The sequence below is a fragment of the Marmota flaviventris genome, chromosome 1 (genome assembly GCF_047511675.1).
Source record: "Marmota flaviventris isolate mMarFla1 chromosome 1, mMarFla1.hap1, whole genome shotgun sequence".
Lineage (NCBI taxonomy): Eukaryota > Metazoa > Chordata > Mammalia > Rodentia > Sciuridae > Marmota > Marmota flaviventris.
Genome location: NC_092498.1, coordinates 52,580,107 through 52,592,501, shown reverse-complemented (window position 1 = coordinate 52,592,501; position 12,395 = coordinate 52,580,107).

Genomic DNA, 12,395 nt, shown 5'->3' with positions numbered 1-12,395 from the left:
TTTTCTATATTTTAGTTACAATTCTTATATGTAAATATGGCAACATAGTATAGCAAACTTAGATGAGAAAGAAATTTGTTAAAGGATAATTGATAGTTTACGGAAGCTCTAGGAGGAACAGAGAAACTGGCTTGGAAGCCACCTAGTTGAGAACACTCAAGTCAACTGTGTGCTAACCATGGGTTTGTTGCTCTCTGCTAGAGATTAATAGTGGATACCTTGTCATGACGCCTTGTGTGGGTCAGGTGGCTTCTGCCACTGTTACCTGAAAGACCTCCGTTTCTCTACAGCTTTCCTCTACCCTCCGGTTATGCCCCATGCCCCCACTCTCATACTATTTTCTTCTAAGTCATCCTAGAAAGGGATCAATGTCTATGTGTGTGTATTGTATCTCTAAGCAAGGCTGGAGAAACAAGTATGCCTTCTACCTTGGTGAAGTGAAACTCTTAAAATGAAAAATCAACAAAATATCCTGTGTTCAAAAGACATATGGCATTTATAAGAATGATGGTCTCTGTGGCTTGGGAAAAGACATATAGTAAGCTGCTCAGAAAAGATGAAACTTCAAGCAACTTTTCTCTGTCCCAATCTGCTACTTTTTGCTTGCCTCTGAATCTATATTTATTCATTTACTATTTTAAAAAATAGATTGTATTACATGAAGAAAGCTCATATTAACAATTTTTTGCATATTTATTTTCAATAAAACATGATGCTATATAATACTGTGTAATACTTAATAAAATGGAAGACAGTGTACTACCATGTCCCTGAAATGCCCCTTTCTGTTGTTGGGTAGACCTAACCAAGTAAAGGGAACAATAAGAAGGGCTCAGACCAGAATATCCAAATAAATACTACCTTGATGAACATTGACTCTGTTTCCCATGTACATTGCAATAGGACAGACTAATTGCATGAACTTTCTTGCACACACCAGGACAAATGCTCCTTGGAATGCTGGTCATACAAGGAAAAAAAGTAGATTAAACCAACTAACAATGTCACTGCTGCTGTTACCTAACTTATAAGCCCCTCTCCCTGTGGTAGTTGGTGTGAATTGAAGGCACTGTGGAGATGATTAGGGCCATGCACCTAGCAGGTCATGACTGGAGCAAGCTTTAGAGTAATATAGACACTCTTTTCTGGAGTAACATCATGTGGGATGAGGTGTTTCTTGGCAAAACACCAGGAGGCATGGAAGTGTTGTATGTCCATTTCTGTTGCCAAGCATTTTCAATAAACCTTATGTCTCTAATGCTGTCTCTGTGTTTTCTTTGGTCTTCCAGCAAGTGATACTCCTGCCCTAGTGCAACTGGGATGAGGGCAAAACAGATATTTATATATGGTAACTATGGTGAACATATCTATCACTTACACAGTTGTTGATATGGTTTGGATGTGAGGTATCCCACAAAAGCTCACGTGTGAGACAATGCAAGAAGGTTCAAAAGAGAATTGATTGGATTGTAAAAGGCTTAACCCAATCATTGCATTGATTCCCTGATAGGGATTAGCTGAGTGGTAACTGAAGGCAGGTAAGGTATGGCTAAAGGAGGGGGGGAACTGAGGGCATGGCCTTGGGGTATATATTTTATAGCTGGCCAGTGGAGTCTCTCTCTCTGCTTTCTGATCATCATATGAGCTGCTTCCCACTGCCACACTCTTCTGCCATGATGTTCTACCTCTCTTTGAGCCCAGAGGAATGGAATTGGCTTTCTATGGACTGAGACCTCTGAAACTGTGAGACTTCTAAATAAAATTTTATTCCCTTAAAAGTCTTTTTGTCAGGTCTTTTAATCACAGCAGTAAAAATGCTGACTAAAACATTTTTTTTCTTTTATTATGGCAAAGGCAACTAAAGATCTACCTATCTGACAAATCCAAAATACAGTACAATCTTATTAACTATAGTTTTCATGTTAAACATTAGATTTAAAAGTTGATCATCCTACATATCTGCTGCTTTATGTCCTTGACCTATATGTTGCCACATTCTTCTCTGTCTCCCACTCTTGGTAAGCACTGATATATTTGACTAATTTGTTTATTTTCCACATATGAAGGAGATCATGCAATATTTGTCTCTCTGTGGCTGCCTTATTTCATCTAGCATAACTTTCACTCTGTATTTAAAGAAAAAGATAGAAAGCTCTAGTGCTAATTAAATGATCTGAAATGGTAAGACTTTTAGGAACTAGTTTTATATTTGTAATTTTAAAATATCTGCAATTTTTTGGTATATTTTAAAATTTAGAGTCAGGGTCTCACTGAGTGTCTTAGCATCTTGCATTTACTGAGGCTGGCCTTGAACTATCGATCCTTCTGACTCAGTCTCCTGACCTGCTTTGATTACCAGCATATGCTGTCATGCCTGGCTTAAAATATCTGCAATTAAAAACACTCATTAACTATCCAATGCTTCCTTCATATAAGTTTGGGTATAATCAGAAAATATTTAACATTGATGTATAAATAGGTACCTAATGTTCTACTGTTAGTTTAGGGAAGACATTCAACGTTAACAGGGTACCTTCCTTGCTAGCATTGATATCTTATTCTAGGATTACTACTTCATATTGCCCCAATATCTACCCCATAAGTACCACAATGGATTATTTCATCTCACATTGAGGTCTTAGCTTTTCCATTAGAAATTGGATTACACTAAGTGTTTTGGCTTTCTGTATATATGATGACCAGGTAGATTTTATGGGATATAAAATTGTTGAAATAATGAGTGTATGTGTGTGGGTGTGTGTGTTGAAAGAGTGCATACTCTTAATAAGAGGCTTTCAGATCATCAGAATGGTTACAGGGAGCTGGGATGAGAGAGTTTCCATATCCTCAATCATACTACATTTTTTTCACATTGTAATGAGATAAATAAAATGTCCTCCTTCCTTTGCCAAGATAAGTAGAGGTATCAATTATCTGAGATGTAATTTAATTTCTTTTGTGTGTCAGGCTAATATAAAAGAAGAGACACAGACACAGAAAAATAGCCTTAATCAAGAAATCATAAATAATTACATTCACAAGTCCAGTTGAAGTTGCTTTTCCAGACTTTTGTTTGTTATCCAATTATGTAACTTACAAAAGTGGTGATTAGATGAATGAATAAATGATCTTTTCAAAAGAAAGAAGAACTATGATTGACTGTCTGACTACTGATTCTGCTCAGAGAGGGCCAGGGAACCATGGGGAGGAGGGAGAGTGGCTCAGAGCAGGAGTCTGAAATGATAATCAGGCCAGAAAAAAAGCACCCAGGAGGGCAAATTAAGTGCCCAGACCATCCACCTCCTTTGCCTTATTTTATTACAAAGTGTGGTGAAGGAAAGAAATGACAGAAAATGAATAGTCTTCCCTCTGAGAATATTAAAGCAAATAGCCCCTGGTAGTTTTTCTTTATTGTTTAATGCAATAAACTTAGTAAAGATGAGAATACTTTTTATCACGGGTCTAATTGTCAGAGCTATGTATGCCATTTTGAAATAAGCAATGGAGATAATATTACTATGAACTACTCCTTTCTCTCTCTCTCTCTCTCTCTCTCTCTCTCTCTCTCTCTCTCACACACACACACACACACACACACACACACATTTTTGCAAGCATACACCTGCACACAATCAGCACTGTATACCAATAAAAAGTAACCCTGAGATTTAGGCAGGAAGAAAAGAAATAAAAATAAAGAAAGAAAGGAGAAAAGGAGGGAGGGAGGGAAGATGGAAGGAAGGATGGAAGGAAGGAAGAAGCACACTTAAATGCTTAAAAGTACTAAAGTACTTTCAATGTCTACTACTGTTGTTCATTATGAATTTGACTATATAGCTAAGTTTAAAAGAACAAATGAAAAATTTAAAAAATAAGATTCTGAATCACATCGGTTACACATCCACATTTTTACATAATGCCCTATTAGTAACTGTTGTATTCTGCTACCTTTCCTATTTGGGGTAAAATTGGGAGTTCATAACCAACTTGAATCCAATGTATGAAATATGATATGTCAAGAGCTTTATAATGTTTTTAACAACCAATAAAAAAAAATTAAAAAAAAAATACAAAAAAATAAAAAAATAAAAAATAAGATTCTAAGGTTTACAGCTATTGTAAAATCTATTTCTATCTTTTCCTACCTTGAATATTTTTCTTTGAATTGCCAATTAATCCTTCATCATATATTCCATTATTTAGCATACGAGTCTGTGTTGATCTGACAATATAATAACAGCTCTGGATTAAGAAAGCCAGCATAGACCACTTGGATAAGAAATTGGAAATTATTCCTTTAAAGTATTTGGAATATACCCACATTCAGAGAAAAATATGTATACTTAGACTCTCTTGCCTGGTTTAAAAACCTGGTATCATCATCTCTGGAATGTTGGTGTTCAGGGGATGAAAGCTAGAGAAGAGACAGGAACAAGAAAAATACTTGCAGGAAAAGACAGTGAATTTGGCTTAGAGAGAACACAGCTTCCTGGGGCAAGGCAGGGAGTTCACCAGCAGAGAAAGTGCTGAACTGTTGCCTTTGCTCAAGCTGCACACTTCCTAATCTTTGCAATAGTTCACAGTAGACACTAGGTTGCCCTTGAAAGCACCATTTTTATTTTTTAACCAGCACCAGAATAGCTGGGTTCTTTTTACACCTCTGATTTCTTTGTCTTCTTCTAACCTGCCAAGCTACTCTTTCTTACCTCTACTGAGGTTGTTTTCTTACTCCGTGGGCATTTGGTTGATGTAATTGCCCCTGGGTTAGTTTAGTTAACATTTATTTTTAAATTTCTAAATCAGCATCTTCTTTAACAAGCTTTTTCCCAAGCTCAAGGCACGTTGTGCTCCAAACTGTCTATTGGATATGGAGTACTGCTGTTTGGATTTCAGTTGCAAAGTGACTCCTTGACATCTGACATTATTGCTTCTGAAAGCTCAAATGATTTGTGAACTATTCCTTCATTCATTGATTTAAATCTTAAATCCAGTGAGTTTTCAATCTGGCTACATGGTTTATTTTTTTAAATGTACATGCCATACCTACTTCTATGCTTTGCATCCACCTGACTTGGGATTCCTTTTGTCATCACTCTAGTTTACTCTCCCTTTTCCCAACAAGTGTCCCCTTATCTTCTGTCCATTCTACGGATTAGTCAAACCTTCAAGAAATTACTACATATGCCAAGTGAAGTGGTGCATGCCTGTAATCCCAGCGGCTCAAGAGGCTGAGACAGGAGGATCTTGAGTCTGAAGCCAGCTTCAGCAATTTAGCTAGGCCCTAAGCAACTCAGTGATACCCTGTCTCTAAATAAAATACAAAATAGGGCTGGGGATGTGGTGCAGTGGTTGAGTGGCCCTGAGTTCAATCCCTGGTACTCCTCCCCCCGCCAAAAATTAAAAAAAAAAAGAAATTACTACATATATCTTTCTAAATTACCATCCTAATTACATACCCAATTCCCTTTATAAATGTTCAGTGATTTCTTGTTTTATAGTAAATGCTAGCTAAATTTATTCAAGCTCTTGAAAATTTTATATTAATTTGTTATGATATTTAAGGATCCATTTAATGTATTCTGTACCAAAATTATATTACTTGGTTTTCCCTGAACAAGTTTGATGCTTTGTTTTATGCTGTATCCTCTGTTAGACATAGTCTTGATCTTTATGTATTAAAATTATACACATCTTTTAAGTACCATGAAGCATTGTGAGTACCTATTTTTTTAACTCTTGCAGCCATGTGGTCATAACTTCTATCTGCATTGCTGTCGTCTTTTTCTAAGGGTAGATTCATGACACTTTTTTTAGGATAATGACTATACTACCAGATATAACCTTTCTTATAGTAAATATTGGTAAGTATTGAATGAGAATATCAATAAGATATATTACCAAAGTAATTTATGAGCACAATGAGCTATCATCTTAAAGTGGGGGTTTTACCAGATCATCTCTTCAATCTCTAAAATTGTACTAAGACTCAACAAAAGCAAGAAACTTAAATACAATGCCTTCACATGTCCTAATATAAATAACAAAATACACGTATTTAATATTTTTGTTATTGTTGTGTTTTCTTTTCTTTTTTTATTAGTTGCTCAAGACAATATAATATTTAATATTTTTAATAAATACTGCATTACAAAATAACTCTAATAATTATTATGAAATAATGTTGCACAGTAGAATACAAGTACATCAATTGGTAACATCTCAGGAGTGTCTCTAGCTGCCTGAACAGGCAAACTGCTAACTCCTATTCACTCACTCCTGCATTTCATTATTTTTTCACTCTATTGCTTAGTAATTTGGGATAGGATAATCTCCTTAGGATTTTCAATTAAAATTATGAAATGGATTAGTCTTAATTTTATTTTGGCACTTATGATGTTATGGTTTGTATACACTACATCTGTTTTACCTCACCCCAAATCTTATTCGTGTTAATACCCTATACCTCTGAGTCTGACTGGAGATGTTTTGTTGTTTAGAAAACGCTTTAAGATCCTAAGCCTAATAATTATCCATTAAGGACCTTCTGCATAGGAATCAGGTGAGAATGAGAATTGCACAACAGAATGACAAAGTGTCTAAACAGTGATATTCCCAAGTGCACTGATGTTTTCCGAGTATACACTAGCAGAAGCTTCACAAAGAAAGAGCATGGGCTTCCCTTGTGCCAGCTATACTTCTTATTCTCAGTATAACCTGGGATACATTGCCAAGCTCTCAGATCAAACATTTTTAGTGTTTTGGTGTTAGGGATTAAATCAGGAGTGTCACACACATTGAGCACTCACTTTACCACTGAACTACACACCCCAGCCCTCAGATTTTTAAATCCCATAATTGAGGATAATAATGACAACCTCATGATATCATTATAATGAATAATAGACATAAGTAAAGTACTCAGAATCATTATGGCTAAACTTCTTTAATGTGTGAAATCAAAGAGATTAAAACTTTCAGATGCATTTTTAAAATAAAATATTTTACCAAATATTTTTTTTTTGTTTGCTGTTTAAGAAAGTATATTTCTAGTAACTATACCATCCAATGACAGGAATCAATAATCCTACTACATATTTGAAACTGCTCGACTGGAAAGACCTTGCTCATTTCCAATTTTGTATGTATCATAAGCATATGTGGAATTGGGCTAGTACTTAAGATAAAATCACTGAATGAAAGTGAAGAGGACAACTGGGAGATATTAGCTCCAAATTGTTTTTAATAGTTTTATTAAAACAGAATACAACTAAATAGACACAGCTTTCTCTGAAACTTCACATGGGTAAGAAATGTTTAAGAACTTGTGAGAAATAGCTTTATTTGATAATAAAATTTGATTCAAAATAAAGGAAGCAAGAGATGAATTTGAAAAGACTGATTTAGGTAATGCTCTATAATAAATTGCAAAACAATAACAAAAATGTAAGTCTTTTGTTATCTTTAGAGCTTTTAGAATGAGAATAGCCTACACTTACGTTCTGTATAATCTTTCTTTTTTGAAGACTGTCTACTATAATTTGAAGCAATGGTTTTTCTGAATGGATTATTTCTTGAAAAATTCTAGAGCATTTGCTCAAAGAATCTGTATGTAGAAACTTTCCTCTTTATCCAAATGACTGTCATCTGTGGCTCTTTAGCTATTGTCTCAGTGCTACACTGGGCTGTGAGCTTTGTCTTCTTCCTTTTACCTAATCTATTAGAGCAATTTCATATCTTGATTCTGGCTGAGACTTGGCAATTAACTTATAATGATCTATGTATGTTATGAACCTTGTAAGTATGACCGAAACTGTATCTCCCAATTTCAAAAATTACCTTTCTGGATTCTAAGGAGAAAAAAAAAACACCTCACTTTTTTGCATCAATTCTATGCCAAAATCTCATGTATTATTTGATTTTATGTTTTCACTGTTAAATACTGTTTCCCAAGATGGTTTTTCCTGAATGATTAAGACAGTGAACTAGAATGTTACCAAATAAGTTGGTTGAGTTAATTTATTTCATTAACAAATTAACTGTTTGATGGCTTCTAATATGATCATGCATGTTGAATTCAACTGAAATATTAACATTTAAATAATATTAAGAATTCCAAACTAAATATGAGGCTATATTATTCCTTTTAACAAATTTTGTTTAAGATTTTTATGAAATTCTTTCACGATAGTTAGGAGGACATCCTTGAATATCCTTGAAGCGATGATTCAGGAAAAGCTATAAGTGAACAACTCTGAGAAACACAATTCACAAAGTGTTTGCTTTGGAGAGGCATCACCAGATTCTGAGCCAAAAAGAGATAGCTATCAACAGCAGGTTTTTATGAGCAGCCTGAATCAGTAAAATTTGTACTCAGTATGGAACAAACCTTAGGTCACCCATTCTTATTTTCAGCCATCTTTCTTACATTTATAAGTAAGTAATACCAGCTGTAGCACCATCCTTAATTAGGAAAAAATATGATTTCTCCATGTGGCTCATTGCAGCCTCATCATCATCTCCATCTCATTCAACTGCAGATATGTTTTAGTCTAAATACTCTAGGAATGTTCCAGCAATAGTATCAAGCCCAACTGGAAGGATTCTCAATCGTGTACATTAGTTCTGATTGTCATTTCTGTCTAAATCAATTCCATCATTATGAAGTCTGTTTTATACTTATTTATCTCCTTCTATCTTTAACATTAAATATGACTTTACATAGTAACCTCTCAATTAAATAAATGTTTTTTTTTTTTTTTTTTTAGAAATAAGGCATTTCTTCCTATTTTAAGAATTATTATTTCTTCTTCATATAATAAGATCATTATTTTTATTTTCCATGCTGTTTGACTTAAACACATATTTTCTACCTCTTTCTATGATTTGTTTTGATATTTCACATTTTAAAATTTGCCCATGTCCAGATAGCATCATGAACAATATTCTTTAGCTTTGGGGATAACAAAGAAAAATGCCATTACTTTTTCTGGGAGTGAAGTTTGTCTCCAGGTTCTAGAAAAACAGGTGGATAACATGATAGCAGCTGGACCACTACCTATTGATGTCAGAACCCAGGACACTTATGCTTTTCAGGTGTGTTTCCAAGTCTTGTATGTACCTCTTTTAGATGGTCTGAATAAAATATAAAATGGAGCAGAGACATGGTCATAGTCCTACCAAGAGAGGTAATAACCTGGAATAATGAATAAAGAAATTTAGAGCAAATATCAGGATTTTAGAAATATGAATCACTGGGAGATTGAAAACTGCTCAGGTACCTCCTAGACCCAAGCAGAATTACCTCCTAAAGATTACAAATTAACAGGTAATCACATTAAAATAGTAGCAATGCTGCAAAAGGCTGGTAATGCTGATAAGGGACAGACAGGTGCAAGTGCTGGGAACATAAGGTTATGGAATAATTCTATAAAATGGGTTGACTGTGCTGATCCCAAGAAGCAATGTACCTGCAGCCACTCCTGGTTTAAATGGACCGGATATGTCACATTTCTCAGTAAACTACAGGTTGTCTGCATGAGAAAGGCAGGCCCCAAATGATCTCAACAATAGGAATCCAAGTTACTATGAAGGGGAAATCTTTTGTGACCCTTTTCCCAGAGCAAGTTCCAAAACTCAGGAAGACAAGGATAATTTCTCCTAACCATAAAATCTGTAAGAATTGAGATTTGGAGGGAAGTCTTTAGGCTGCTTCAGTTTTCCAGAAGGCTCCAACCCTGGAACAATGAAAGCATATACACACCAAAGAAAAGGAGGTAAGGAATGCATTGGGGTAGAAAGGGTAGACATAAATGTGATAAGAAAGAAAAGAATTTTATCATAACAATTAAGCTCAAGGCCTTTCTCCATGGTGGTTCTGTGTGTATTGTTTACTGCTATATAATGTAATAGAGGGAAAATCAAATTGTTTAGCAATTGAAATAAAAGAGTTATAATTAAATGTAGGTTTGGAACTTTTTAAGAAGGCAAGATGGCATTCTACTTTTTCTGATTGAGTACAGTTACTTTCCAAGGAATCAGTTTCATTAATATAAAAATTTCTACCTCTAATAATAGGTGGGTGATACTATCATTTTAAAAATTATGGCTTTGTATTACTGATTTTTACAATTTTATGATAAGTCAGCACCAGGTCTAACCTATCTAGATAATAGGGAGGAATGAAAAAGTGACTGAGTTCTAGGGATCAATCTATAAGAAACATTTGGGTAAAAATAACTGTAAAATCTTTTTTTGGGGGGAGGGGCGGGTACAAGGGATTGAGCCTAAGGTGTTAACCACTGAGACACTTACCCAGTCCTTTTTATTTTTTATTTTGAGACAGGGTCTCACTAAGTTGCTAAGGGTCTCACTAAGTTGCTAAGGGCCTCACTGAGTTGCTTAGGGCTCACTGAGGTGCTTAGGGCCTCACTGAGTTGCTGAGGATGGCTTTGAAATTGTGATCCTCCAGCCTCAGTCTCCTGAGCTACTGGAATTACAGATGTGCACAATTGTGCCCAGCTGCAAAATCATTTTAAATGATAAAAATACAATCTACTTTAGAGGCATGTAGACTCTTTATTGTTCCTAAATCTTGTAGGAAAATTCAATTGGATGGGAGCCAGGAAATGAGTGGAACCCATATTTGTGTAAACTAGACTTGATGTGTGGTACCATGTTATGATTTGGAAATGTGTTGTTCCCCCAAAAGCTCATGTGTGAGACAATGCAAGAAAACTTTGGGGTGAAATGACGGCAGACCATCTACTCCTAAAATTATTTAAGAATATTTGTTAGGTATCTTTATGACAAAATCTACCTTAGATGTTAGACTGCTAACAAGAAAACAACATGTTGCCTGCTCATAGGGAACATATGTTCTGGTAAATAAAGGAGAATAATACAGTCTACTAGTTTAGTACATAATGTCTCACGGAGTTATGATATTTCATAAATAGATGACAGGGGTCTTAGTTTCAGGTCTTATATTGTATGATATGAGAGAACATGGGAGGAATAACTCAGTTTGCCTTATGGGTTGTCAAAGACCTTAAAGAGAAAGGAATATTTAGGTTGAAACTTACAAGGACAAATATATATATTTCAGCGAGTATAAAAGGTAAATCATTTCCTAAGAGGAAGTTGAAGGTTGGCTTTGCTGTAAAGCAGAGTCTCTAACAAAGACAAGCTTGAAGAACATTTATTAAAGAGTGCTGTTAGTATCAAGCCCCATGGAAGCAGTGCAAGGGAACAGAATAGGGTAGAGGGAGAAGTCTTAGCATGGTGGAGGGCTCTTCTATGGGGAGGTCTGGAACTACAAGGGACTTTCAGGAATGTTCTGAGATGGGCTGAGCTAACCAGGCCTTCACATCTCCCACATTAGTCATTCAAATGTGTGTCACTCCAATACAGCCATGCCTGAACCAGGGATTGGTACGTAAATGTCATCTGTTGACCACTCTCCCCACTGCTGGGCCACAATTCCTTCACTGAGGAGGGATCTGGGTGCCATATCACAATAATCATGACAGAGGAGAAGAGAATAGAAACTGGAGCTTGGTGCAGAAGGTTTGGAGGAGGCACTGTGGATAATGGGAAAACTTGTTGGATGATGCTCATTATAGAAGTGTTGAGGGAATCAGGAGTTCAGCAGGGGTTGGTTACCATACTAGGAAGGTAAAGTCCTATTTCCACTCTGAGAAGGTGATATGAAGAGTTCTAAGCAGCAGATCTTGCATAGAAGGAGAGTGAGGAGAAAAAATTCATCAGTAGGTAGAGGAGACAGTTGTGAAAACCTGTGTTTAGTTGAAAGACACCAATACAGCTCTAGAGAGGCAAGACAGGACACAAATTCCACAGCAACTATTTTGTTTTGCCAGAAGCATATGATGGAAGTGTTGGTAGTCAGAATAATGGGTCCTGAAGGGATCCATGTCTTCATTCCCAGAATCTGTGAATATGTCAATTTATGTGGCAAGGTGACTATGTAAATGTGATTAAGAGTAAAGACCTTGACATGGGAAGGTGACTGTTGATTATCCATGTGAACCCAATATAATTACAATGGTTCTTAAAAGTAGAAAAAAGGTACAGAAAAAAATCAGAGAGATAATAGCTGTAAAAGACTCAAACTGCTTGGCTGACTTTGAAGTTGCTAAAGGAGCAACAAGCCATGGAATGTGGGCAACCTCCAGAAGCTGGAAAGAGCATAGGAAAGGAAAGTAGTCTTGCCAATAGTTTTACTTATGAGAACCATGTCAGAATTCTGCCAAACAGAATTTCAAGACAGATATTGCCTTTTTAAAATTCATTAATTTTGTAATTAACTTGTTACAGCAACCATAGAAAACTAACACAGAAGACATAGTTTCGGTTCTAAATTCAGAACACAAGGCAAA